Source organism: Symsagittifera roscoffensis, chromosome 4 (genome assembly GCF_963678635.1).
Source record: "Symsagittifera roscoffensis chromosome 4, txSymRosc1.1, whole genome shotgun sequence".
NCBI lineage: Eukaryota > Metazoa > Xenacoelomorpha > Acoela > Convolutidae > Symsagittifera > Symsagittifera roscoffensis.
The window spans coordinates 17,260,209-17,285,865 of record NC_087065.1 but is presented as its reverse complement, the minus strand read 5'-3'; the positions used below and the strand labels follow the sequence as shown (position 1 = coordinate 17,285,865).

The following is a 25,657-nucleotide window of genomic DNA, read 5'->3' as shown; positions in this document are numbered from 1 at the left end:
CCAACCTATCTTGTGGGAAAAACATGGGGTTTTATAATAATTACCGTCGCTCTGAGGGGTCCCATAAAAATTGGACCATCCAAAATAGTAGAGTCTGAAAAAAAATTCTTTCCTGAAAGTATCAACCAAGAAACGCTTGCGGATCAAACAAATGATGGAAAACTTCAATTTATGCTACCAATGTTAATCCGATCGACATGTTAGTTTTTGCAAAATTAACAAAATCTGTTTGCTAAATTGGCCTTTTTTCACTACCTGTATAGGTTATCAGTGACTTTTTTTCGCAATTCTTGCTGAAAGTGTTTGAAAATACTTGAAATGAGTGCGGCAGCCCTTTACAGTACTAAAACAAGGCAAAAAATTGGACCAAAAAATGACTTAAAAGCAAAAAGTTGGCCAAAGATTATCGGATTTGGACCCTCCGAATCCTTCCTTTTCCGAGTTTTGAGTCTCTACCCCAATCCACGGAGCTATTCGGAGGGTTACTTAAAAAATTTTCTAGTAACTGAGCTCGTTATGCTAGCAAGCTCCTAACGCAAAATTTTTTATCGCTTAACCGCTAAAAACTCAAAAATTCAATCCTTAAAACATTTTGACGAAATTCAAAAATTACAAAAAAAATTCTGATCGGACAATTTACTTTCGCCAACATCTACTGAATATTTTCCCGCGCGGTTTCTTTAGTTAGGGGGCTTGAACACCTTAGTAGCTCACTGTGCAGAAGCGTTATATTATTCGGAAAAACTTGGATATCCAAAAATTTGGGGTTAACATTTTGTTAACATTTTGTGTTTTTCGGGTCTACATGGGAGATAGGTAATATAAAATAACGGTAATAACCTGTTAAGAGTCGTTAATAAAAATTAATATAGGCTATTTTACACCAAAATACCCGAATTAAGTCCTTTAACTCGGAAATTTGCAATCGATGGAGGGTACAATCGGACCGCGCCAATTGTGTCCCCAACCATTTAAATGTATTGAAATATTACCCGAACGATGCTAAAATTGTGTTAAAGTCACCCAACGAACAATGTGGAGGTTATCCTTGTTGTCCCTTGTTGCTTCTGAAACAAGTCGGTCAATTTGCCACTCTACTCTCCGGTCACAGGCAAAAATATCATTAACGTGCTTAAATACTCAAACAACACTCGAGGGAGGGTACCTGACCAACTACCAAAACACTCAATCTTTCGATCAGTAATGATATAAAACAACCCGAAACAACAGTAAATTGGAAAGTCCTCAGATCTCCTCCTCTTTTTAGTCATTTTTGTTTTGTGTTTTTCACTGTTTTTTCTACTTTTTTGTTTTTAGTAAATTTGTTTTCGGCTGTTTCTTGGTAATACACTGTTTTGTGTTTGGTCTTATGCTTTCTATTTATTTGCGTTTGGTCTCAGACCTCACGATCATGACTTCTCACCTAACCTAATCATGACCTCACCCGAAACTTTCAGTCTTAACTAGGTTAAAGAGCCAAATTGTGCCATGTGGAGGGTCCGCACCTTCTTCCTTGAACAATACAAGTCATTAAGGCCTCTAACTCGGGCATAAGCCCGGAACGGAGGGTTCATCAATGAAACGTTTGCTGATTGTGTTGGTCTATTGCTTCTAACAGGCCCACCCAGGAGCGCCATAAAATCGTATTTGTAACTTTCGCCCATACAATACATAGTGACGGAGCGAAGAAAAAGTACCCATTGACGACTGCCTGACGTCAAATACTCAAGTTACCATTTCTAGGCCATCAGCCAAACGACTTTTGCTCAGCTTTACTTACATGCAAAAAAAACTAGATAGCTGGGTCTCGGATCCCCAGACTACGTGATTATTATTAAAAACACTGGTAGAAAAACATATTTTACTTTGTTTTTAGTGACAGTTATTGACTAAATCCATTGAGATGGATTGATTCTTTCCTAGACTCTAACTACTCATGCTCTGAAATAATGAACAAAATTGGAGTTAATTAGATAGTTCATGGCATTACAGTAGCTAAAACATGTGTTCACAAACTCTAGCAGTTTTTTGGTCACCGGGCCTCCAATTCCTGGTTCCCCGGGATAACGCAGTTATCTCCCTAATTTCGTGGGACGTGATGGAACGAATCCGCTCCGGTTGTCCCACTGGACCTCCCTTCCGTCTGATCTCTTTCAGTTAAGCGTCTTATCGTGTCGTTTTATCACGATATGGCCGTTTTTACTTTTCGGAGAAATAGCCTAGCGCCAATTTAAATTTTGAAAGTTTACATTCTAGACGGTTCTGACCCTCCTTTTCATAACGATTTCACTGTTAACGTTTTTTTTTCTCGTTTTCATCGGTGGGTTCAACTGTATCAATCCGGGGGATTGGCACACTGATTCGCAGTTTAAGTTTATGCAAACTAGATTTGCAATCTAATTTTTCTAAAATTTCTTGAAAAATTACTAAAAAACGTCATTAAAAATCACTAAAAAAATCACCAACTCAAGAATTATTAGTGATTCTTGAAAAATCACTAAAAAATATCATTAAACTGCTTAAATACTCAAACAACACTCGAGGGAGGGTGCCTGACCAACTACCAAAACACTCAATCTTTCGATCAGTAATGATATAAAACAACCTGAATCAACAGTAAATAGTAAAGTCAGATCATATCTCGTCCTCTTTTTAGTCATTTTTGTTTTGTGTTTTTCACTGTTTTTTCTACTTTTTTGTTTTTAGTAAATTTGTTTTCGGCTTTTTCTTGGTAATACACTGTTTTGTGTTTGGTTTTACGCTTTCTCTTCATTTGTGTTTGGTCTCAGGCCTCACGATCATGATTTCTCACCTAACCCTCTCACCCCGGAAACTTTCAGTCTTAAATAGGTTAAAGAGCCAAATTGTGCCATGTGGAGGGTCCGCACCTTCTTCCTTGAACAATACAAGTCATTAAGGCCTCTAACTTGGGCATAAGCCCGGAACGGAGGGTTCATCAATGAAACGTTTGCTGATTGTGTTGGTCTATTGCTTCTAACAGGCCCACCCAGGAGCGCCATAAAATCGTATTTGTAACTTTCGCCCATACAATACATAGTGACGGAGCGAAGAAAAAGTACCTATTGACGACTGCCTGACGTCAAATACTTAAGTTACCATTTCTAGGCCATCAGCCAAATGACTTTTTCTCAGCTTTACTTTCATGCAAAAAAAACTACATAGCTGGGTCTCGGATCCCCAGACTACGTGATTATTATTAAAAACACTGGTAGAGAAACATATTTTACTTTGTTTTTAGTGACAGTTATTGACTAAATCCATTGAGATGGATTGATTCTTTCCTAGACTCTAACTACTCATGCTCTGAAATAATGAACAAAATTGGAGTTAATTAGATAGTTCAAGGCATTACAGTAGCTAAAACATGTGTTCACAAATTCTAGCAGTTTTTTGGGCACCGGGCCTCCAATTCCTGATTCCCCGGGGATAACGTCGTTATCTCCCTAATTTCGTGGGACGTGACTGAACGAATCCGCTCCGGTTGTCCCACTGGACCTCCCTTCCGTCTGATCTCTTTCAGTTAAGCGTCTTATCGTGTCGTGTTATCACGATATGGCCAATTTTACTTTTCGGAGAAATAGCCTAGCGCCAATTTAAATTTTGAAAGTTTATGTTCTAGACGATTCTGACCCTCCTTTTCATAACGATTTCACTGTTAACGTTTTTTTTTCTCGTTTTCATCGGTGGGTTCAACTGTATCAATCCGGGGTAATTTCACACTGATTCGCAATTTAAGTTTATGCAAACTAGATTTGCAATCTAATTTTTCTAAAATTTCTTGAAAAATTACTAAAAAACATCATTAAAAATCACTAAAAAAATCACCAACTCAAGAATTTTTAGTGATTCTTGAAAAATCACTAAAAAATATCATTAACCTGCTTAAATACTCAAACAACACCCGAGGGAGGGTATCTGACCAACTACCAAAACACTCAATCAATCGATCAGTAATGATATAAAACAACCTGAAACAACTAAATAGTAAAGTCAGATCATATCTCGTCCTCTTTTTAGTCATTTTTGTTTTGTGTTTTTCACTGTTTTTTCTACTTTTTTGTTTTTAGTAAATTTGTTTTCGGCTTTTTCTTGGTAATACACTGTTTTGTGTTTGGTTTTACGCTTTCTCTTCATTTGTGTTTGGTCTCAGGCCTCACGATCATGACTTCTCACCTAACCCTCTAACCCCGGAAACTTTCAGTCTTAACTAGGTTAAAGAGCCAAATTGTTCCATGTGGAGGGTCCGCACCTTCTTCCTTGAACAATACAATCCATTAAGGCCTCTAACTTGGGCATAAGCCCGGAACGGAGGGTTCATCAATGAAACGTTTGCTGATTGTGTTGGTCTATTGCTTCTAACAGGCCCACCCAGGAGCGCCATAAAATCGTATTTGTAACTTTCGCCCATACAATACATAGTAACGGAGCGAAGAAAAAGTACCTATTGACGACTGCCTGACGTCAAATACTTAAGTTACCATTTCTAGGCCATCAGCCAAACGACTTTTGCTCAGCTTTACTTTCATGCAAAAAAAACTACATAGCTGGGTCTCGGATCCCCAGACTACGTGATTATTATTAAAAACACTGGTAGAGAAACATATTTTACTTTGTTTTTAGTGACAGTTATTGACTAAATCCATTAAGATGGATTGATTCTTTCCTAGACTCTAACTACTCATGCTCTGAAATAATGATCAAAATTGGAGTTAATTAGATAGTTCAGGGAATTACAGTAGCTAAAACATGTGTTCACAAATTCTAGCAGTTTTTTGGGCACCGGGCCTCCAATTCCTGATTCCCCGGGGATAACGTCGTTATCTCCCTAATTTCGTGGGACGTGACTGAACGAATCCGCTCCGGTTGTCCCACTGGACCTCCCTTCCGTCTGATCTCTTTCAGTTAAGCGTCTTATCGTGTCGTGTTATCACGATATGGCCAATTTTACTTTTCGGAGAAATAGCCTAGCGCCAATTTAAATTTTGAAAGTTTATGTTCTAGACGATTCTGACCCTCCTTTTCATAACGATTTCACTGTTAACGTTTTTTCTTCTCGTTTTCATCGTTTGGTTCAATTGTATCAATCCGGGGGAATGGCACACTGATTCGCAATTTAAGTTTATGCAAACTAGATTTGCAATCTAATTTTTGTAAAATTTCTTGAAAAATCACTAAAAAGCGTCATATCTAGAGTTGGCAATTTACTAGTACCACCTGAAACCGGAACCATATATACCGGTGCGTTCTAGCACATGTACTGGTACCACAAAAGAGGACTTTATTCGTACCGGTACGTACCAGTACATGTAATGGTACAACAAAAAAGGATTTTATTCCGGCTTAAAAAACTCGTTCCGACAAATTTTATTCGGAATCGTTATTTGGATAATTGATTTTATGAAAATCATCAATGAAAAGAGTAAAAACCCTCAAAAAGCGAAAGCAGTTTTTTTAAATTAACGAAAATGCAAATATTGAGCGAAACTGAGGTAAAAATTCACCCCCGTGTTGGCAAGGTACCAGTACCTCTCTACTTGGTTACCATACCCTACTAGTTAATTTTAACAGTCGACCGCCTACGTCACATATGAGTCTAAGTGACACTACTTCTTTTGTTTTTGCACCTCATTCTGTCAGAGCCAATCCGGTTCTCTTAAAACATGGGATTTCAAGATCGTGTTATCGCTTAAAGGCTAATACCAAAATACCACCCCCACTCAAGAAATATGAACGTCCCAATGGCTAAGTGTCTGAACACCTGAAACACGCGAGCACCGTTAAAAACAGGGTTCATAATAACATTAGTTTTTATTAGACAGTGGACCTTTGATCCATTTCAGATATATCAACCTAAAACCAGCCTTATCTCAAGCTGAATGTATAAAAAAACATTCAAGGGAATAAATTCAGTACTCACATATTGACACAACTCTAGAATCAAGTAAACAGTGTTACTAGGGTAACTCTAGAAGTTGAGGAAAGAACTAGCTTAAACTCAGGTAGTTTTTATTGTCCTGACCATTGAGTTGCTTCACTCGTCGACCTGTCCAGTCAAGGTTCTTCTTGCTCCAGTATTAACACTCTTGCAATAGTCCTCGAGGTTCTCCATCACAAAAAAGACAGCTCCTATCCAATTGATTAATTTTGGACAAGTTGCGATTTTGACTCCAGACTGATTTTTTGTTCACTTTCACACAATTATAATTCGAGTCTTCTGACTTTTTGACCTCTTATTTCAATTGCTGCAACTCAAGTTGACATGTCCAATTCAAATTTTCAAAAAAAAATATTTCAAGATAAACCAAAATAAAATCAAGACAAAATCAAGAAAAAACTTCAGAATATGACCAAATTGACTAGCACCGGTACTATGCCAACTCTAGTTATATCTCGAAAAATAAAAATATACGACTCTCCTTTGGATGCAAGTGTAACATTCGCCTGGAACGCATTAACATTCACATAGAACGCCACGGAAACTTTAAGCCAACTTCCGAGCAAAATCTATTTAGTTTTGAGCAAAAAAATCACATTGCTTGGTCTCGGATCCCCAGACAAAAAATTATTTCCTAAAACGAAACAAAAAATCTTAATTATAGATTTTTTTAGAGACAGTTTTTTATCTGATCCATTCGAAATGGAATGACTTTTATTCGCCCTCGAGCTCGCAGAACAACATTTGTTTTGGAATTGCTCATGCTCTCAGAATAAAAATTGTTTTGGAATTAATTTAAAACTTTAGGTGGTCACTGTGGTTGAAAACTGTCTAAAATTTCAAATAAAATTATGAGAGTTTTCAAAAATGTCAAATCAAAGATTTTTGCACGTTTTTTAAACTATCGCGATTGAATAGGGATTGAAACTTAACAATATTAACAGTTTAATCAAAAATCTGGAAAAATGACATACATATTTCAAAAAAGCTCTAAAATATTCTGATTAATCATATGTACACAACTGTAATAAAAAATTAAATATTAACATTTTGCTGTATAATTCCCAAAATTTTTGTTTTTTCATTCTTTAATTGTTATAAATTTTCGTTTTGGAAGCATTTTTGATTCTGAAATGACATTTATATGAGTTTTAGTCATGTTCTACATGGAGTACATCTTCAACGATAGCTTTCCACCCCTGAATTCATCGCGCGTGTTGATTTTCAGCATTTCCCTCCAAATATGCAAAGCCTCTAATGAGAGTAGCTTATCAGTTTTTCCTGTTCGTTTTTTAATCTCTGACTTCAGCTCAGCAGTACCGCCTGCCTCCTTACTGCATTGTAACAAATGCTCTTTTACTGGGGATTCATCTTTGCGTTGTTCATCAATGCTAGTGGCTGAGTATCGCCTTGTCTAGCCGACATAGGTGGAGTTACAACCATTACATGTAAGCTCATACGCCACTTGGTGTCTCACTTTACGCACAAAGGAAGTTTTGAGGGATGGCAAGCACGTCTTCAAATATATTGTTGTAAAATTTATTTTTACCCCAGTTTTTCGAATACAAACCTGCCCGGACAATTTTCCGAATAATGAATTTCAATCCCTTGTTTCCGATTTTTCTGCAATGCCTTGTCAAAAATTACCCATGTTGTAGTAATTCTGAAAACCATTTGGACCTTTTCTTCAATAACGTTTCTTTTGTACTGCAATGGTGCGCAGCCTCTAGAATTAAAGATGGAACCGGATTCTGTGGGTTTTTGAAATTACCCACAAGTGACCTTTTCTCGTGAGACTACGTTTACATTTAAATCCAAAAAGACCTAACTACCGTTACCATCAAGTTCTTCTAAAGTAGACTCCAAGTTCGGATGCGACTTATTAGGAGCCTCGTGGAGTACCGCAGGATTTCCCCTGATAATTCTAATCATGTCATCCGCATATCTTAGGAAATTTCAGCACCATTCTCACTCCGATCTTTTTCCTGTTGTTTTTTTCAAGTCTGACAATACCTTACTGCTTCAGCGATGTTTGAGTTTTCCGGCTCGGATATGTTACCATACCCTAAGTGGAATTAATCAAGCAGGCGAATTCTAGCTTGATAGGTCACCTTTTTCTGACAACCATGGCAGACTCCGTTGTTATCCTCATTCAGAAACTTCAATTTGGTTTTTTTCCTTATTGCAGGTTCGTATTTTTTGAGCCACACAATGGCCAATTTTACTGCTAGTGAGGAGCCCATTGTCAGTCCATCACACTATCCATCTTTTTGTACACACCACAAACGATTGCGTTTAATTAGTGCCTTACTCTCAGCCAAATTAAGTAGTTTTTTAGTAGGTTTTGCGAGATTGTTTCGAAGGATTAGTTTGCGAAAGAAAGGACGGAATAAAGTTGTGTGCCTTGTTTTAGCACTTTTGCTAATCCATTCAGCCTAGCCGACTGCACCTCGCTGATCTCTTCTGGTTTTCCCATGGCAAGTAATTTTTTGTTTATGATAAAACTGTCTTCAGATTCCTCCTCTCTCTATATTGTTCTGCCTGCACTATATCGTTTAATTTTCTGTCAACTGTCTCCTTTTTCACACAAAAACCCACCCTTTATCAAACAGAACTGCCAGAAAACCGTTATGCTAACAAATATTTTCTGACTGTTTCAACTCCTTTGTCAAAGGGAGCCTGTTTCACATTCTTAGCAAAAAGTTTTTGCTGCTGTTTCAATTTCACTTAGTCATTTTCCGGGTAATCTCTTTAACTTCAACTCAGACCAAAACTATGAATATCAGTAACAAAATGAATTTCTTTGAACTTGTCTCGTACCGGATGTTTTGGTCCAAAACATAAGACTTCTTACACCCACTGCGACAAAATCACCTGATTTATTATTCTGACAGACCTGTCAACCATATTTTCAATGGTCTATCCTGTCTTTCTTAAAGTTTTTCAAGTTTTTTCTCGTGTCGGCTCATCAAATTTTTTACATTACATCTTGCTTGCAGGTTTAGAAAGAATATTTCGAAAACTTACCTTTTGTCATCTATACCCCTTCTTACTGCCTCCTTTGCGTTCGCTAGGTTACCTGGTGCCCTAATACTATCAAAATTTACTTGACACAACATCTCAAGAGTCCTAATCGAGATCTCTTTTATAAATTTAATAGGACCGATTGAGTTTTTCGCTCCTTCCTTTTTCTTGCACTTTTCTAGGTCTCGGTGTTCTGCAGCAAGTATGTGGCCATTAGTACGCTGTTTGCAGCAGAGCAGAGAAACCACAGTTTATGCTCTGTTTTTGCAAAAACTGTTGTGAAGCCACAATGTCCCATTTTTTTCTAGGTCTTCCTTCAACACTTTTTTTCTCTTACCTATTGCTGTAGCTCTACTTTAATTCTTAGAATATTTGTACATTCAAGCGGTATTTTTTGGTTCTCAACCATGGCCAGAATTCACTTTAAATCACTTGAAAAAAGTCAGTACAAGTATGTGGTAATTTATTGACTAGATAAATTTAAGTATCTGTGCTTTGTCAATACAGTGAAAAAGAAAACCTTAAAATACAGGACTAGTTCGAAAAACCACGCAAAAAAAAACAAACTTGCTTCTAACGCTCCTCCCTAAGTGCAACCCACCATTGGTAGTTTTTTGAAAAATCATAAGCAACGGTATATCTCTGAAACTTAAAAGGCTTGAGCAGTCAAGTTTATAAGAAAAAAAATGCAGCCACTGATTGAAATTCTAAATTTTATTGCAAACTAGATTTGCAACTAATTTTTTTTTAAAATAAAACAAAACCTAAGAACACGGGCAATCAAACGATATGCACTCGCCTTTGGAGGTAAATATAACATTAGCCCGGAAAGCACTGTAACATTTGACAAGAAGTTTCACAGCGACGGACACTTCCCATTTACCATCGCGTTACAACTTTGAGGCCATCAGCCAAACGAATTTGGATTAGTTTTCAACTACATGCAAATATAACCTCAAATATGTGTCCTTTATACCCTTATTAATAAAAACGAGGCTGAAAACCGAAACTATAGATATTTGCGGGGACAGTTTCATATTGGATCCACTGGAAATGGATTGATTTGTTCCTTGCCCTCAAATATTCTTGCTCTCAAATTATGAATTGTTTCAAAAATAAATCGTTCAGAGCATCACAACCGTTAGGAAATGTTTCTGAAACGACCATACAAAGTTAGTAATGCCTCTTATTCCACAACCCCCGAAAAATAAAATTGTTAATTTCCCCTTTTTACGTGCTCGGGAGGGCTCGGTGTCAATCCAAATTAACCATTTAACCCTCTAGTTCAATTTAATCCCATTATTACGTGTCATGCACTCTCAATTCGAGTTTTTGAAAATTGATTCTTTGAGTACTTCTACCCTTCTTTTTCTAGCACTTTTTCAGACGATGCAATTAATTGCGCATTTGAAGGTACCGAGCGTTTTTATTCTTATTTCACTGTTAACGTTTTTTTTTTCTCGTTTTCATCGGTGGGTTCAACTGTATCAATCCGGGGTAATGGCACACTGATTCGCAATTTAAGTTTATGCAAACTAGATTTGCAATCTAATTTTTCTAAAATTTCTTGAAAAATTACTAAAAAACATCATTAAAAATCACTAAAAAAATCACCAACTCAAGAATTTTTAGTGATTCTTGAAAAATCACTAAAAAATATCATTAACCTGCTTAAATACTCAAACAACACCCGAGGGAGGGTATCTGACCAACTACCAAAACACTCAATCAATCGATCAGTAATGATATAAAACAACCTGAAACAACTAAATAGTAAAGTCAGATCATATCTCGTCCTCTTTTTAGTCATTTTTGTTTTGTGTTTTTCACTGTTTTTTCTACTTTTTTGTTTTTAGTAAATTTGTTTTCGGCTTTTTCTTGGTAATACACTGTTTTGTGTTTGGTTTTACGCTTTCTCTTCATTTGTGTTTGGTCTCAGGCCTCACGATCATGACTTCTCACCTAACCCTCTAACCCCGGAAACTTTCAGTCTTAACTAGGTTAAAGAGCCAAATTGTTCCATGTGGAGGGTCCGCACCTTCTTCCTTGAACAATACAATCCATTAAGGCCTCTAACTTGGGCATAAGCCCGGAACGGAGGGTTCATCAATGAAACGTTTGCTGATTGTGTTGGTCTATTGCTTCTAACAGGCCCACCCAGGAGCGCCATAAAATCGTATTTGTAACTTTCGCCCATACAATACATAGTGACGGAGCGAAGAAAAAGTACCTATTGACGACTGCCTGACGTCAAATACTTAAGTTACCATTTCTAGGCCATCAGCCAAACGACTTTTGCTCAGCTTTACTTTCATGCAAAAAAAACTACATAGCTGGGTCTCGGATCCCCAGACTACGTGATTATTATTAAAAACACTGGTAGAGAAACATATTTTACTTTGTTTTTAGTGACAGTTATTGACTAAATCCATTGAGATGGATTGATTCTTTCCTAGACTCTAACTACTCATGCTGTGAAATAATGAACAAAATTGGAGTTAATTAGATAGTTCAGGGCATTACAGTAGCTAAAACATGTGTTCACAAATTCTAGCAGTTTTTTGGGCACCGGGCCTCCAATTCCTGATTCCCCGGGGATAACGTCGTTATCTCCCTAATTCCGTGGGACGTGACTGAACGAATCCGCTCCTGTTGTCCCACTGGACCTCCCTTCCGTCTGATCTCTTTCAGTTAAGCGTCTTATCGTGTCGTGTTATCACGATATGGCCAATTTTACTTTTCGGAGAAATAGCCTAGCGCCAATTTAAATTTTGAAAGTTTATGTTCTAGACGATTCTGACCCTCCTTTTCATAACGATTTCACTGTTAACGTTTTTTTTTCTCGTTTTCATCGGTGGGTTCAATTGTATCAATCCGGGGGAATGGCACACTGATTCGCAATTTAAGTTTATGCAAACTAGATTTGCAATCTAATTTTTGTAAAATTTCTTGAAAAATCACTAAAAAGCGTCATATCTAGAGTTGGCAATATACTAGTACCACCTGAAACCGGAACCATATATACCGGTGCGTTCTAGCACATGTACTGGTACCACAAAAGAGGACTTTATTCGTACCGGTACGTACTAGTACATGTAATGGTACAACAAAAAAGGATTTTATTCCGGCTTAAAAAACTCGTTCCGACAAATTTTATTCGGAATCGTTATTTGGATAATTGATTTTATGAAAATCATCAATGAAAAGAGTAAAAACCCTCAAAAAGCGAAAGCAGTTTTTTTAAATTAACGAAAATGCAAATATTGAGCGAAACTGAGGTAAAAATTCACCCCCGTGTTGGCAAGGTACCAGTACCTCTCTACTTGGTTACCATACCCTACTAGTTAATTTTAACAGTCGTCCGCCTACGTCACATATGAGTCTAAGTGACACTACTTCTTTTGTTTTTGCACCTCATTCTGTCAGAGCCAATCCGGTTCTCTTAAAACATGGGATTTCAAGATCGTGTTATCGCTTAAAGGCTAATACCAAAATAACACCCCCACTCAAGAAATATGAACGTCCCAATGGCTAAGTCTCTGAACACCTGAAACACGCGAGCACCGTTAAAAACAGGGTTCATAATTACATTAGTATTTATTAGATAGTGGACCTTTGATCCATTTCAGATGGATCAACCTAAAACCAGCCTTATCTCAAGCTGAATGTATAAAAAAACATTCAAGGGAATAAATTCAGTACTCACATATTGACACAACTCTAGAATCAAGTAAACAGTGTTACTAGGGTAACTCTAGAAGTTGAGGAAGGAACTAGCTTAAACTCAGGTAGTTTTTATTGTCCTGACCATTGAGTTGCTTCACTCGTCGACCTGTCCAGTCAAGGTTCTTCTTGCTCCAGTATTAACACTCTTGCAATAGTCCTCGAGGTTCTCCATCACAAAAAAGACAGCTCCTATCCAATTGATTAATTTTGGACAAGTTGCGATTTTGACTCCAGACTGATTTTTTGTTCACTTTCACACAATTATAATTCGAGTCTTCTGACTTTTTGACCTCTTATTTCAATTGCTGCAACTCAAGTTGACATGTCCAATTCAAATTTTCAAAAAAAAATATTTCAAGATAAACCAAAATAAAATCAAGACAAAATCAAGAAAAAACTTCAGAATATGACCAAATTGACTAGCACCGGTACTATGCCAACTCTAGTTATATCTCGAAAAATAAAAATATACGACTCTCCTTTGGATGCAAGTGTAACATTCGCCTGGAACGCATTAACATTCACATAGAACGCCACGGAAACTTTAAGCCAACTTCCGAGCAAAATCTATTTAGTTTTGAGCAAAAAAATCACATTGCTTGGTCTCGGATCCCCAGACAAAAAATTATTTCCAAAAACGAAACAAAAAATCTTAATTATAGATTTTATTAGAGACAGTTTTTTATCTGATCCATTCGAAATGGAATGACTTTTATTCGCCCTCGAGCTCGCAGAACAACATTTGTTTTGGAATTGCTCATGCTCTCAGAATAAAAATTGTTTTGGAATTAATTTAAAACTTTAGGTGGTCACTGTGGTTGAAAACTGTCTAAAATTTCAAATAAAATTATGAGAGTTTTCAAAAATGTCAAATCAAAGGTTTTTGCACGTTTTTTAAACTATCGCGATTGAATAGGGATTGAAACTTAACAATATTAACAGTTTAATCAAAAATCTGGAAAAATGACATACATATTTCAAAAACGCTCTAAATTATTCTGATTAATCATATGTACACAACTGTAATAAAAAATTAAATATTAACATTTTGCTGTATAATTCCTAAAATTATTGTTTTTTCAATCTTTAATTGTTATAAATTTTCGTTTTGGAAGCATTTTTGATTCTGAAATGACATTTATATGAGTTTTAGTCATGTTCTACATGGAGTACATCTTCAACGATAGCTTTCCACCCCTGAATTCATCGCGCGTGTTGATTTTCAGCATTTCCCTCCAAATATGCAAAGCCTCTAATGAGAGTAGCTTATCAGTTTTTCCTGTTCGTTTTTTAATCTCTGACTTCAGCTCAGCAGTACCGCCTGCCTCCTTACTGCATTGTAACAAATGCTCTTTTACTGGGGATTCATCTTTGCGTTGTTCATCAATGCTAGTGGCTGAGTATCGCCTTGTCTAGCCGACATAGGTGGAGTTACAACCATTAAATGTAAGCTCATACGCCACTTGGTGTCTCACTTTACGCACAAAGGAAGTTTTGAGGGATGGCAAGCACGTCTTCAAATATATTGTTGTAAAATTTATTTGTACCCCAGTTTTTCTAATACAAACCTGCCCGAACAATTTTCCGAATAATGACTTTCAATCCCTTGTTTCCGATTTTTCTGCAATACCCTGTCAAAAATTACCCATGTTGTGGTAATTCTGAAAACCATTTGGACCTTTTCTTCAATAACGTTTCTTTTGTACTGCAATGGTGCGCAGCCTCTAGAATTAAAGATGGAACCGGATTCTGTGGGTTTTTGAAATTACCCACAAGTGACCTTTTCTCGTGAGACTACGTTTACATTTAAATCCAAAAAGACCTAACTACCGTTACCATCAAGTTCTTCTAAAGTAGACTCCAAGTTCGGATGCGACTTATTAGGAGCCTCGTGGAGTACCGCAGGATTTCCCCTGATAATTCTAATCATGTCATCCGCATATCTTAGGAAATTTCAGCACCATTCTCACTCCGATCTTTTTCCTGTTGTTTTTTTCAAGTCTGACAATACCTTACTGCTTCAGCGATGTTTGAGTTTTCCGGCTCGGATATGTTACCATACCCTAAGTGGAATTAATCAAGCAGGCGAATTCTAGCTTGATAGGTCACCTTTTTCTGACAACCATGGCAGACTCCGTTGTTATCCTCATTCAGAAACTTCAATTTGGTTTTTTTCCTTATTGCAGGTTCGTATTTTTTGAGCCACACAATGGCCAATTTTACTGCTAGTGAGGAGCCCATTGTCAGTCCATCACACTATCCATCTTTTTGTACACACCACAAACGATTGCGTTTAATTAGTGCCTTACTCTCAGCCAAATTAAGTAGTTTTTTAGTAGGTTTTGCGAGATTGTTTCGAAGGATTAGTTTGCTCACACAATCTCCCCATTGCTATTCCAACAGCTTCCATGAGGGGGTATTAGTGGACAAACTCTTTAAATCAAAGGAATTTATACTCTCATCAGATTACAATTGAAATTTCTCCAAAATCTCCCTGGCCAATTTATGTTAGCCCTCTCAATTCTATCAATTAAATTTACCAACGTTTTACTCAGATAGTCAAATGAGCTACCAGCTAAAGAAAGGACGGAATAAAGTTGTGTGCCTTGTTTTAGCACTTTTGCTAATCCATTCAGCCTAGCCGACTGCACCTCGCTGATCTCTTCTGGTTTTCCCATGGCAAGTAATTTTTTGTTTATGATAAAACTGTCTTCAGATTCCTCCTCTCTCTATATTGTTCTGCCTGCACTATATCGTTTAGTTTTCTGTCAACTGTCTCCTTTTTCACACAAAAACCCACCCTTTATCAAACAGAACTGCCAGAAAACCGTTATGCTAACAAATATTTTCTGACTGTTTCAACTCCTTTGTCAAAGGGAGCCTGTTTCACATTCTTAGCAAAAGGTTTTTGCTGCTGTTTCAATTTCACTTAGTCATTTTCCGGGTAATCTCTTTAACTTCAACTCAGACCAAAACTATGAATATCAGTAACAAAATGAATTTCTTTGAACTTGTCTCGTACCGGATGTTTTGGTCCAAAACATAAGACTTCTTACACCCACTGCGACAAAATCACCTGATTTATTATTCTGACAGACCTGTCAACCATATTTTCAATGGTCTATCCTGTCTTTCTTAAAGTTTTTCAAGTTTTTTCTCGTGTCGGCTCATCAAATTTTTTACATTACATCTTGCTTGCAGGTTTAGAAAGAATATTTCGAAAACTTACCTTTTGTCATCTATACCCCTTCTTACTGCCTCCTTTGCGTTCGCTAGGTTACCTGGTGCCCTAATACTATCAGAATTTGCTTGACACAACATCTCAAGAGTCCTAATCGAGATCTCTTTTATAAATTTAATAGGACCGATTGAGTTTTTCGCTCCTTCCTTTTTCTTGCACTTTTCTAGGTCTCGGTGTTCTGCAGCAAGTATGTGGCCATTAGTACGCTGTTTGCAGCAGGGCAGAGAAACCACAGTGTATGCTCTGTTTTTGCAAAAACTGTTGTGAAGCCACAATGTCCCATTTTTTTCTAGGTCTTCCTTCAACACTTTTTTTCTCTTACCTATTGCTGTAGCTCTACTTTAATTCTTAGAAAATTTGTACATTCAAGCGGTATTTTTTGGTTCTCAACCATGGCCAGAATTCACTTTAAATCACTTGAAAAAATTCAGTAGAAGTGTGTGGTAATTTATTGACTAGATAAATTTAAGTATCTGTGCTTTGTCAATACAGTGAAAAATAAAACCTTAAAATACAGGACTAGTTCGAAAAACCACGCAAAAAAAAACAAACTTGCTTCTAACGCTCCTCCCTAAGTGCAACCCACCATTGGTAGTTTTTTGAAAAATCATAAGCAACGGTATATCTCTGAAACTTAAAAGGCTTGAGCAGTCAAGTTTATAAGAAAAAAAATGCAGCCACTGATTGAAATTCTAAATTTTATTGCAAACTAGATTTGCAACTAATTTTTTTTTAAAATAAAACAAAACCTAAGAACACGGGCAATCAAACGATATGCACTCGCCTTTGGAGGTAAATATAACATTAGCCCGGAAAGCACTGTAACATTTGACAAGAAGTTTCACAGCGACGGACACTTCCCATTTACCATCGCGTTACAACTTTGAGGCCATCAGCCAAACGAATTTGGATTAGTTTTCAACTACATGCAAATATAACCTCAAATATGTGTCCTTTATACCCTTATTAATAAAAACGAGGCTGAAAACCGAAACTATAGATATTTGCGGGGACAGTTTCATATTGGATCCACTGGAAATGGATTGATTTGTTCCTTGCCCTCAAATATTCTTGCTCTCAAATTATGAATTGTTTCAAAAATAAATCGTTCAGAGCATCACAACCGTTAGGAAATGTTTCTGAAACGACCATACAAAGTTAGTAATGCCTCTTATTCCACAACCCCCGAAAAATAAAATTGTTAATTTCCCCTTTTTACGTGCTCGGGAGGGCTCGGTGTCAATCCAAATTAACCATTTAACCCTCTAGTTCAATTTAATCCCATTATTACGTGTCATGCACTCTCAATTCGAGTTTTTGAAAATTGATTCTTTGAGTACTTCTACCCTTCTTTTTCTAGCACTTTTTCAGACGATGCAATTAATTGCGCATTTGAAGGTACCGAGCGTTTTTATTCTCGAATAAAACAGATTGCATTCTGGTCGAATCTCAACGTCCTCGTTGAACTCCAAGCATCTATCTAAATGGTACAGTGCATCGGACAGAGTTTAAAAAACTACCCCAAAAACTTGTTTCATCCGCATCATATCAACTCACCAAGTGCTACAAATTGTATCACAGCGCATCGTTCAAGCCAGCTTAAATCTTCACTAATCTGCCCTTTGAGTTTATGAATAACAATAAATTGTTTTTTCTTGTGACATCGGCCCGAAACTCTAGGTCTCGTTGTCGTGTTTCTTTTAAGTGGCCATTCGTAAGCTGTTGGAGGAAGTGCTTCATCATCTCTGCTCTTCAACCTTCTGTTTGCAAGAAGATGTGGGATCCACAGTGAATTCTATGTTTCTGTAGAAATAGTTGTTAAGGCGCAACGCCACACTTTTTTCCATGTCTTTCCTCAACAGTTCTCTTTTCTCTTCCGTCACAATCGATTGTTTTCAAGGTTCTCTTCACCACCGTATATCACTTCACTTCGCCGTAGTCACTCTCAGTTATGGAATGTCGCTTGAAAGCGTCCAACCTTATATCCTGCTGTACTCCCTGCTGTAGTTTGACATATTTGTTATTAGCATATTCATACATCCAAGTGGTCATGTTGGCTCTGAACCATAGCATCAGTCGTTTACTGTGACTCTTTTCTTCACTTGTCTCGGAATGTTCGGGATTTTGCACAATGTCTCGATTAAATCTAAGTCTGTCAGACATATCACTTCTTCCAACTGTTCCTGAGTCGGCGCTTCTCGTCTTTCGTTCTCTCTAACAGGAGCTTGCAGCCTATTCATTGCCATTACCAGTTCGACCTGGTAAACTCATAGAGAGCAGCTCTCCAGTGTCCCAGATCACCACCAGATTAATACTCGCAGGATATCACCATCCTTACAAAATCATCGTGTGTCAATATAAAGCTCCTCCAATTATGAAGCCCTGACGCTTTTAGCAGTGGTTCTGCTTCCATAGTTGTTCTGCGGATTTCTTCACTCTCGTCTTCCGCATTGCAATCTGTGGCTGTCCATTTTTTTTGAAGCTTCTGTCTTTGGAAGTTGATGAAGTCCCCATCAGCATCAAGTATCGACTCTACTTTGTTCTTATTTCCCAAAAAAACTGCAGCTAATATTTAACAGAGCAACTCGTAAGATCTCTCTGATATTATTGCAAATCTGAAACGTTTTGGCACAGAAAAAGGTTCATCGACCAAAATACAAAATGGACTGTGGATCAGTACTTTTACAGGCGAGCCACGCATGAAAATTTGTCACAGTAGGTATCGTTCACCAGATGGTCACTGATACAATTCGCTTTGCGTGAGAATATTCTTTACCTCGAAAGCTTCCCCGCATCTTTCAATGTACTGTAGTTCGATTTGCATCACACCCGGAAATCCTTCTGCACTGATGGCGGTTTGAATCTCATGCCTTTGTTCTAGATTCATTACTGACTTTAAGCAATTGAACATGCTGATGAATGCTTGTGCTAACACCAGATTCACTTGGAGTCCTTCATGACAGTCTGCTAACAGTTCTGTTCCCGTCTTCTTCTTCATCACTAGGTTTCCGAACAGTTTCATCAGCTGCTTATGTTGTTTCGTATTTATATTCACCCAGTCGAGATATCCACAAATGTGACAATCTAAGACGTAGCTTTAGCCAGACAGCTACCAGGTTCTACCCAATCTTCCCAACCTCAACCAGGCAACTCGACAGTTTCCTCTCGATTGCTTTTAGAGGCTACAGGCATCAAGTTTTAAACGTTTTGAGGTAACGCAGGTTGCAGTCGGCATCTTTCAGCATTTTGTGTTTCTCGCAATATCGAGTCAGCATTAAGATTTGGGTACCATGACGGCTTTATCAATCCCCACAAACCATCAGGCTTGGTCTCAGAATTTAGTGTAAGAAACCAATCCAATTTACACTCTGCTGTCAGATTACAGTAGGAAAGGTAAACCATTGTCAACCCAACCAACAATCGATTGTATTACAACAAGAGTTAGTTGTCCTACGACACCACTTTTTCCGTGATTCAGCCTTGAATGCTTTAATTCCTCAAAGGCACTTTTGTGACAACGGTTAAGGATATCCATTTAATTTCGTAACTGGCAGACTTTAGTCCTGCCATAAAGATTGGCTGAACCAACGTTATGTCCGCCATTTTCGAGGTGCCTTGCATTTTGTCTTTACCTTTTTCAATGTGTTCCCCAATTTGCAATCGTTTTGTCTTCGCCAAGTAGGCAGTTCTAACTGGAGACTCGGGTTTCACCTTTGCTTTCCAGACTCTCTTTCTATAATTTTACCGCCCAACTTCATTTCCATATCGTTTATACCTTCAGTCTTAAATTTTGAGCGCATCGTTAATTTCCTCGTCCTGGGAAGATTTGCTCCTTCATTGATGCTTTCCTGGTACACATCTTTGATGGAGGAATTCGCCACCACTTCCATCGGTGGCAGAATCAAATCACTCGTTCTTCCCTTACATTCTCGAGATTTTCATGCATCAGTGGTCTCTTCAGACCTGTTTTCAGCAGTGATTGTGTCCCATAGCGCTGCACTACCGACCAGACCTCTTCCATGAAAGCCACTCGATTCATCCCACAGCCAGTCCTGAATTCATGGTCGCTCTGATGTACTTCCCATTCATCCTCTCAGAAAAAGTATTAGGGCTGTGTCCTAAGAGGTGATTCAGCCAATAATTTTCCTGAGTGTTGTGACTTTGCCAGGAGAGCCGGTCACCGGATTGTTTTGGATTGCATTCATAAAGATTGTACGAGGTCCCAGCATATAATCGTCAGCTTCCACTGGATTTGTCATGTCCACTACTGTCTCTAATTCATCTTCTTCATTAAGAAAGATAAAAATCAATTTCGATGCTCCACCAAACGAGGATTTCTTGTCGTCATCTTCGTTCTCTGTTCGAGTGGGATTTTGAACCTTTGGTTCTCCTGTTATCTGATCTTTACATTGATTTTTGTCTGGTACTTGACCCACTTGAATTCGAACCTGAAGGTTCTTGTCGGTCAACATTGATTTTCTCTGTAGTGATTTTTGGTACAATCAGCTCACCAGTTGATACATTCTCGTGTCCTTCATGTGCCAAGACGACTTTTTTTACAACCGAAGGGTGTAGAGCAACTTTAATCAACAACTTTTCACATGGTTTGAGTTCAGGCCTAACATTGGCAACAATAATTGCTGCTTCCTTCAGATTAATTTTTCCCCTCATAAAGGGTGGCCTTATGTTCAATTTCACCCACTCTTCTGCAAATCCTCCGGGCTTGGGAGTGGCAACGTTGCTCATGCTTTTTTTGTTGACTTTCCCAAGTCAGCAAACTGCGCGTATTGCAGCATTGCAGCTTTGCTGCATACAAACACGGATCCTTTGCATCGGAAAAGCCCGCCATTTTCTTTTGTTTGTTTCAAACGCCCCTAGTTTTGTTCGCCAATTTACCACAAATTAAAAAAGCTGCTCCGAGTAACAGTTTTCTGATGAAAATTTGTATGTATATCTCTTCAGAAATTTTTTCAAAGACGTTCCATCCTTCTGTCTTTTTCATTACTCTTTAATACACTGTTAAAAGCCTTGATATCCTCCTTACTTACCCATTTGTTTTTCGTAGGGTCTGGGACTCCAAAACTTTGGATATTGTTGTGTCGCCTTTCCACTTCGCCAATCCGATCACCGTAGTGGTTGTTGAAATTGATGGCTACCAATTTTGCGTTCAGCAATTCTCCCAAACAGTAATTCTTAACTCACAGCTTCTCGCAGGACACTTTCCACTCACCAATTGAGTGTGCTTCCATCCATTACCGAGACAAGAATCAGGAGCTGCACCGACTCCTTGTATGTTCCTACGTTCGAGTCTGGAAAAGCAAACGTCACTGCCGGGCCGTACACAACAGTCATGAATTCACTAACTCCCCTTGTCATTACCAGAGGGTCAATCCTCATGGCCAGCACAAGTAATTCAGTATTTAAGTAATTAAGTAATTCTTGCATCCACATTTCTTACTCTTCAAATCGTTTTATTTTCCCCAGTCCCAAAGCGATTCTGCTGCACTTTGTTTTCTATCAGCGTGTGTCTCAGATCTTTCATTTTGCTCTGTGTATATCAAATTTCTTCATTGACTCTCCCATTTATTCGGCGTAACGGCTCATGTTATGAACTCATCTAACTTGACGTACCTGATGGCAATCATAGTCAGCAGGCCATCAAGTCAGAGATTTTGCACTCCTTCCATCAAAAATACTGCAGATTTTTTTAAGAAACGTTTCTGATCCGAATGTCAAGAACAACGCCAGTATCACAGTGCAATAGATATCTCCGTATTTGCAATGATTAACTTTTGGATTAAATGGCGAGAAAAGCCAGGGTATACATTTTCAAGAAGGACGCGGTCTATCCTGCTCCTAGTTCTTCTAACTAGTGTTCTGTTCTTGCACATCCTTCTTCCCATTGTACACTCTCACTCCAGAATGCTTCTAAGATCGTCCTGTTCGTTCTATCCACAAATTCAAGAGACTTTTCTCCTCTTTGTTCTGCTCTTTCCAGCACTTTGAGCAAATACTCCTGAATTTTGACAATGATTCGCGACAATCATTTTTGAGCTTTGACACTCGAACCTAATGTTCCAAATCGAGGGGTCAAGTGCAACCACTTCTTTGTCTCCGGCTTTGTTCTCAGGAATTGTCAATTGAACTTCAGTTTCCTTGCAATTGGTCTTTCTGTTGCTTGCTCCTCCTTGCCTGTGTACCCATTCTCGCAGAACCAGAGGTCATTCGACATGTCAATAAAGATTTGATGATCGTCTTGTACTTTCTGCTTCATTTTTACTTATCTTCTGATGTTTGACATTTTCAACCCTAGCACTTCATCTAGCACTAACATGCGCCTTAAACCCCCTCATAGCATTAGAGATGTCAGGCCACTCTGCTATCTTATCATCCTTCGACTAAGTGGATAACCATCGCGTGCTCAAACTTCAGTCCGTCCGGTAGCTTTACATAGTCTTAAATTGAATGCTGCCCTTGAGGTTATCTAAGCATGAATACAGCTCTTGGCTTCATCTTTTGGAAAGTTCCGTAATTCAGCATATCATTTATCTGGACCATTGATTCTAAGGTGTTCTTTACAGCTTGCCACCCAGCAACTTCATCTGTAGACCGCTGTATGAGACTGCTCAGGAGACCTGTACTATGAAGGTGGTCATTGATCCCAGCACAGATGATTGGTTTGAAGCTCAGTTCCGTTTGCTTTCGAACACCAGTGGGTATCGACTATAATCGCATGCAATCCAGGTCAGCTGTTGCCAACATTAACAATTTCGGGTACAATAACGATTTTGAAGTTTTGACATAGTTATCTTTGCCTTGTTCGTTCTCGCTTTGTTACAAAAAGCGAAGATGGAATTGTATGCCTTGAGTTAAAATTAACCTAGCGTTCCAAATTAACTTTTTGCTCCACTAGCTTCGTTTACGTTCCTTCATCCTGATGTGGGCTAGTTGAGTTCTTACTTGAGTAAACATTTTTACGTGTTGTTCATTAGGGGCTCCAGGTCGTTCATCTTTTTTTCGGTCATCATGGTTCAATCTCACGTCTTGCAGTGTTCGAGCTTTACTGGGCCCATTGTGTTATTCGAGGGCAGTCCCTCAATGTTGGCTAATATCAGAGCAGTTGCTGAGCTGAAGTTCTTTTCAGCCACGACCAGCCAACCTATTCCTTCTATCGTGTATAGGCCATTGACTGAAAACTTGACACTGCCTGGCATTCGCCCAGCGTCCAAAGCAAAGCTGGTTGTTCCAGGTTCAGTTTCATTAGGTCTAGTTTGTAGATGTGCCTAGGTGAATGGATTGGTCTCGACCATATCAGCGAGCCACGATCCAAACGTCGTTCCGCTTTACGAGCAGGCACTTCAGCTCTGGAAGTTTTTGGGGCATCAATCTGGTTCACGGGACCCAGATCTCGTCTAGGATGAATCTTTCACCCTTCATACAGGCTTTTCACCCAATCTTTTGATCAAGTCTGATCTCTGGTCTTGATCACGTGAGTTCGTCACTGTCTGTGGTACCGCTGAGACTAATCCCAGACTATTCTTCAGGCTAGGTGGCACAAAAGTGGAGATGGCACACACAATCTCTGCTTTCTTTTGCGCTCCAGCATTTTGCGGTCCAGCATTTTGCCTTCGTTTCATGGGTACTTTTCAGATGTCCAGCTCCGAGCATTGGAATTTCTGCCATATTGCGGTCAACAGGCAGACCACGATTTCTTCCCATCGATCTCCTTCCACTTTCGGAGCCCTTGACACATTGCTGGTGCCCTCTAGGATCACTAGGCTGGCAATTTTCCCGGGATTCATGAGTTCAATCAACTTCTATAATTGGGCAACGGTAGCAGCTCGAAACGCCATCCCTATGGTTGTCCACGATGTCCTCAGGCTCTGCATCACCCTCACCAGGCTATCGCCCAAGACCAGATGTGAGGTGGCAAGGGGTGACTGTTGCATGTTCCACACAGATTCCTTGAAGCATGCTCTTGAGTCAGTATCCGGTACTCTCCGAAAGTTGTTCCTAATTTGATTTTTCTTCGGCACATCCAACACTCGCGACAGCTTCTTCGTGGTCATTTAACTTGTATGTCGGCTTGAGTCCTTCCTGATTCGGTCGTTCCATTCAATCGGGTTTCTATTGCCCTCGCAGCCGTCTCAGAGAGTTCCGCTATGCCTGTATTTTCGGCAGTTTCATGCGAGGCTGTCACCCCCAAACCAGCTCCGTATATTTTTGTTTCAGACGCTCTATTTCTCTTCCTATTTTTTTGGCATGCTAGAAGAATCTTTTTCACATATCTCCATCTTCTCGAGCTCTCGCCAATTCTCTTCTAATCCTTTCCAGTTCATCTCCCTTTTCCATAATATCCGCCATGGTTTCATTCATCTGTACTTTTGCCGCTGATCTCGCCTCTTTGGTGACACAAGTACCTGCAATTGTGAGCTAGACGAGGCAGCTGGACTAGGCTCCTGCGCCAAGTCACTTCCTGAGAGTACCGCATTTCGCCACCTCATCGTCCACATGTTCGCGCGGTCAAGTGCTCCCTGCTCTCTGTAAGACTTCCGTGTAGCGGAAACCTCAGTTGTCGTGCCTAAAATGGCGGCCGTCATTATCGCCGACTCTGAGTCATCCATAATGAAATCCCTATCATCAGCCGGTGATAGACCACAAATATCACCGGCTTCACGTAGGCCTTTGCTAGGTCCGTTATTTCGTTAACATCAAAATTGTCAATAGTGTTTCGATTTGAAGGTTGATTCGAAATTAATTTGACCCATAAAAATCGAAAAGTAAATTCTAGCATCATAATTGGACAACATTCTCATTCCATTTGCATTTAAAACGTATTCAAAGCAGTCAAGCTAAAAAGATTTGTCCTAGAGATATAATAAAAACACTACCAGTCTGAAGTTTTGGAAAGTAATTAAAAAGTGGACAATCTACACTTTAGATCTTTCCCTATGGTTTATTTTTAAAAAATCGTGCTAACTAAGTCACCCAAAAGTTTGGTTTTAACATCAAACGTTTTGTAAATGATTTAGTAAGCTTTTTATGCCTTTGGAAACTCCTTTTTTATTTCAAGTTGATGTGGAAATAACTGATCAAGTACTTTTTACTGACGTACTTACCTGTGAGTCAAAACCTTTGTCTAATAAGATATGTTTGATTACAACTTTACAAAACTCCATATGCTTCTGATTTGAAGTACAAAAAACTACCCATTCACAATCACCCATACATCAGAGAAAAATATCCTCATTGGTTAAAATATAAATCGCATCACTATTTTTTCAACTGGTTTTTGCCCTATATGACATCCTTTCAAAACATTTTTTTTTCGATTTTTTTTCTACTTGTGATACTTGTGACGATAATCTGCAACAAAACATTGTCAACAATCAAGCAGCTAATTTTGTTTTAATTCGAATTAGGTTTCGGCGAATATTTACCATTTTTGGAAATGAAATAGCTGAATTACAATAATCATAGGGCGAGTGAAAATAACCTTTTTCATGAATGAAACATGATCACCCGGGTTGGCCAAAAGGTGCAATCATAGGTCGCACCATATATGGTTTCACAGAAGCCATAGAAGATTGCCTACGTATGAAATCGTTAGCATAATGCATTTCCATAAATTTTCCGACATCACTTTCCAAAAAACATTTTGCGCGTTGTATGATTAGAAATATTCCATATAAACCATATAAGAATATGTG

At 38.5% G+C, this 25,657-nt stretch overlaps 1 protein-coding gene across 1 annotated transcript in view; it reads right to left on the bottom strand.

The window, feature by feature from the left end:
- Nucleotides 1–25,657, bottom strand: part of LOC134844626 (uridine-cytidine kinase-like 1) — a 345,869-nt gene that overhangs the window by 54,369 nt on the left and 265,843 nt on the right. The window lies entirely within an intron of this gene.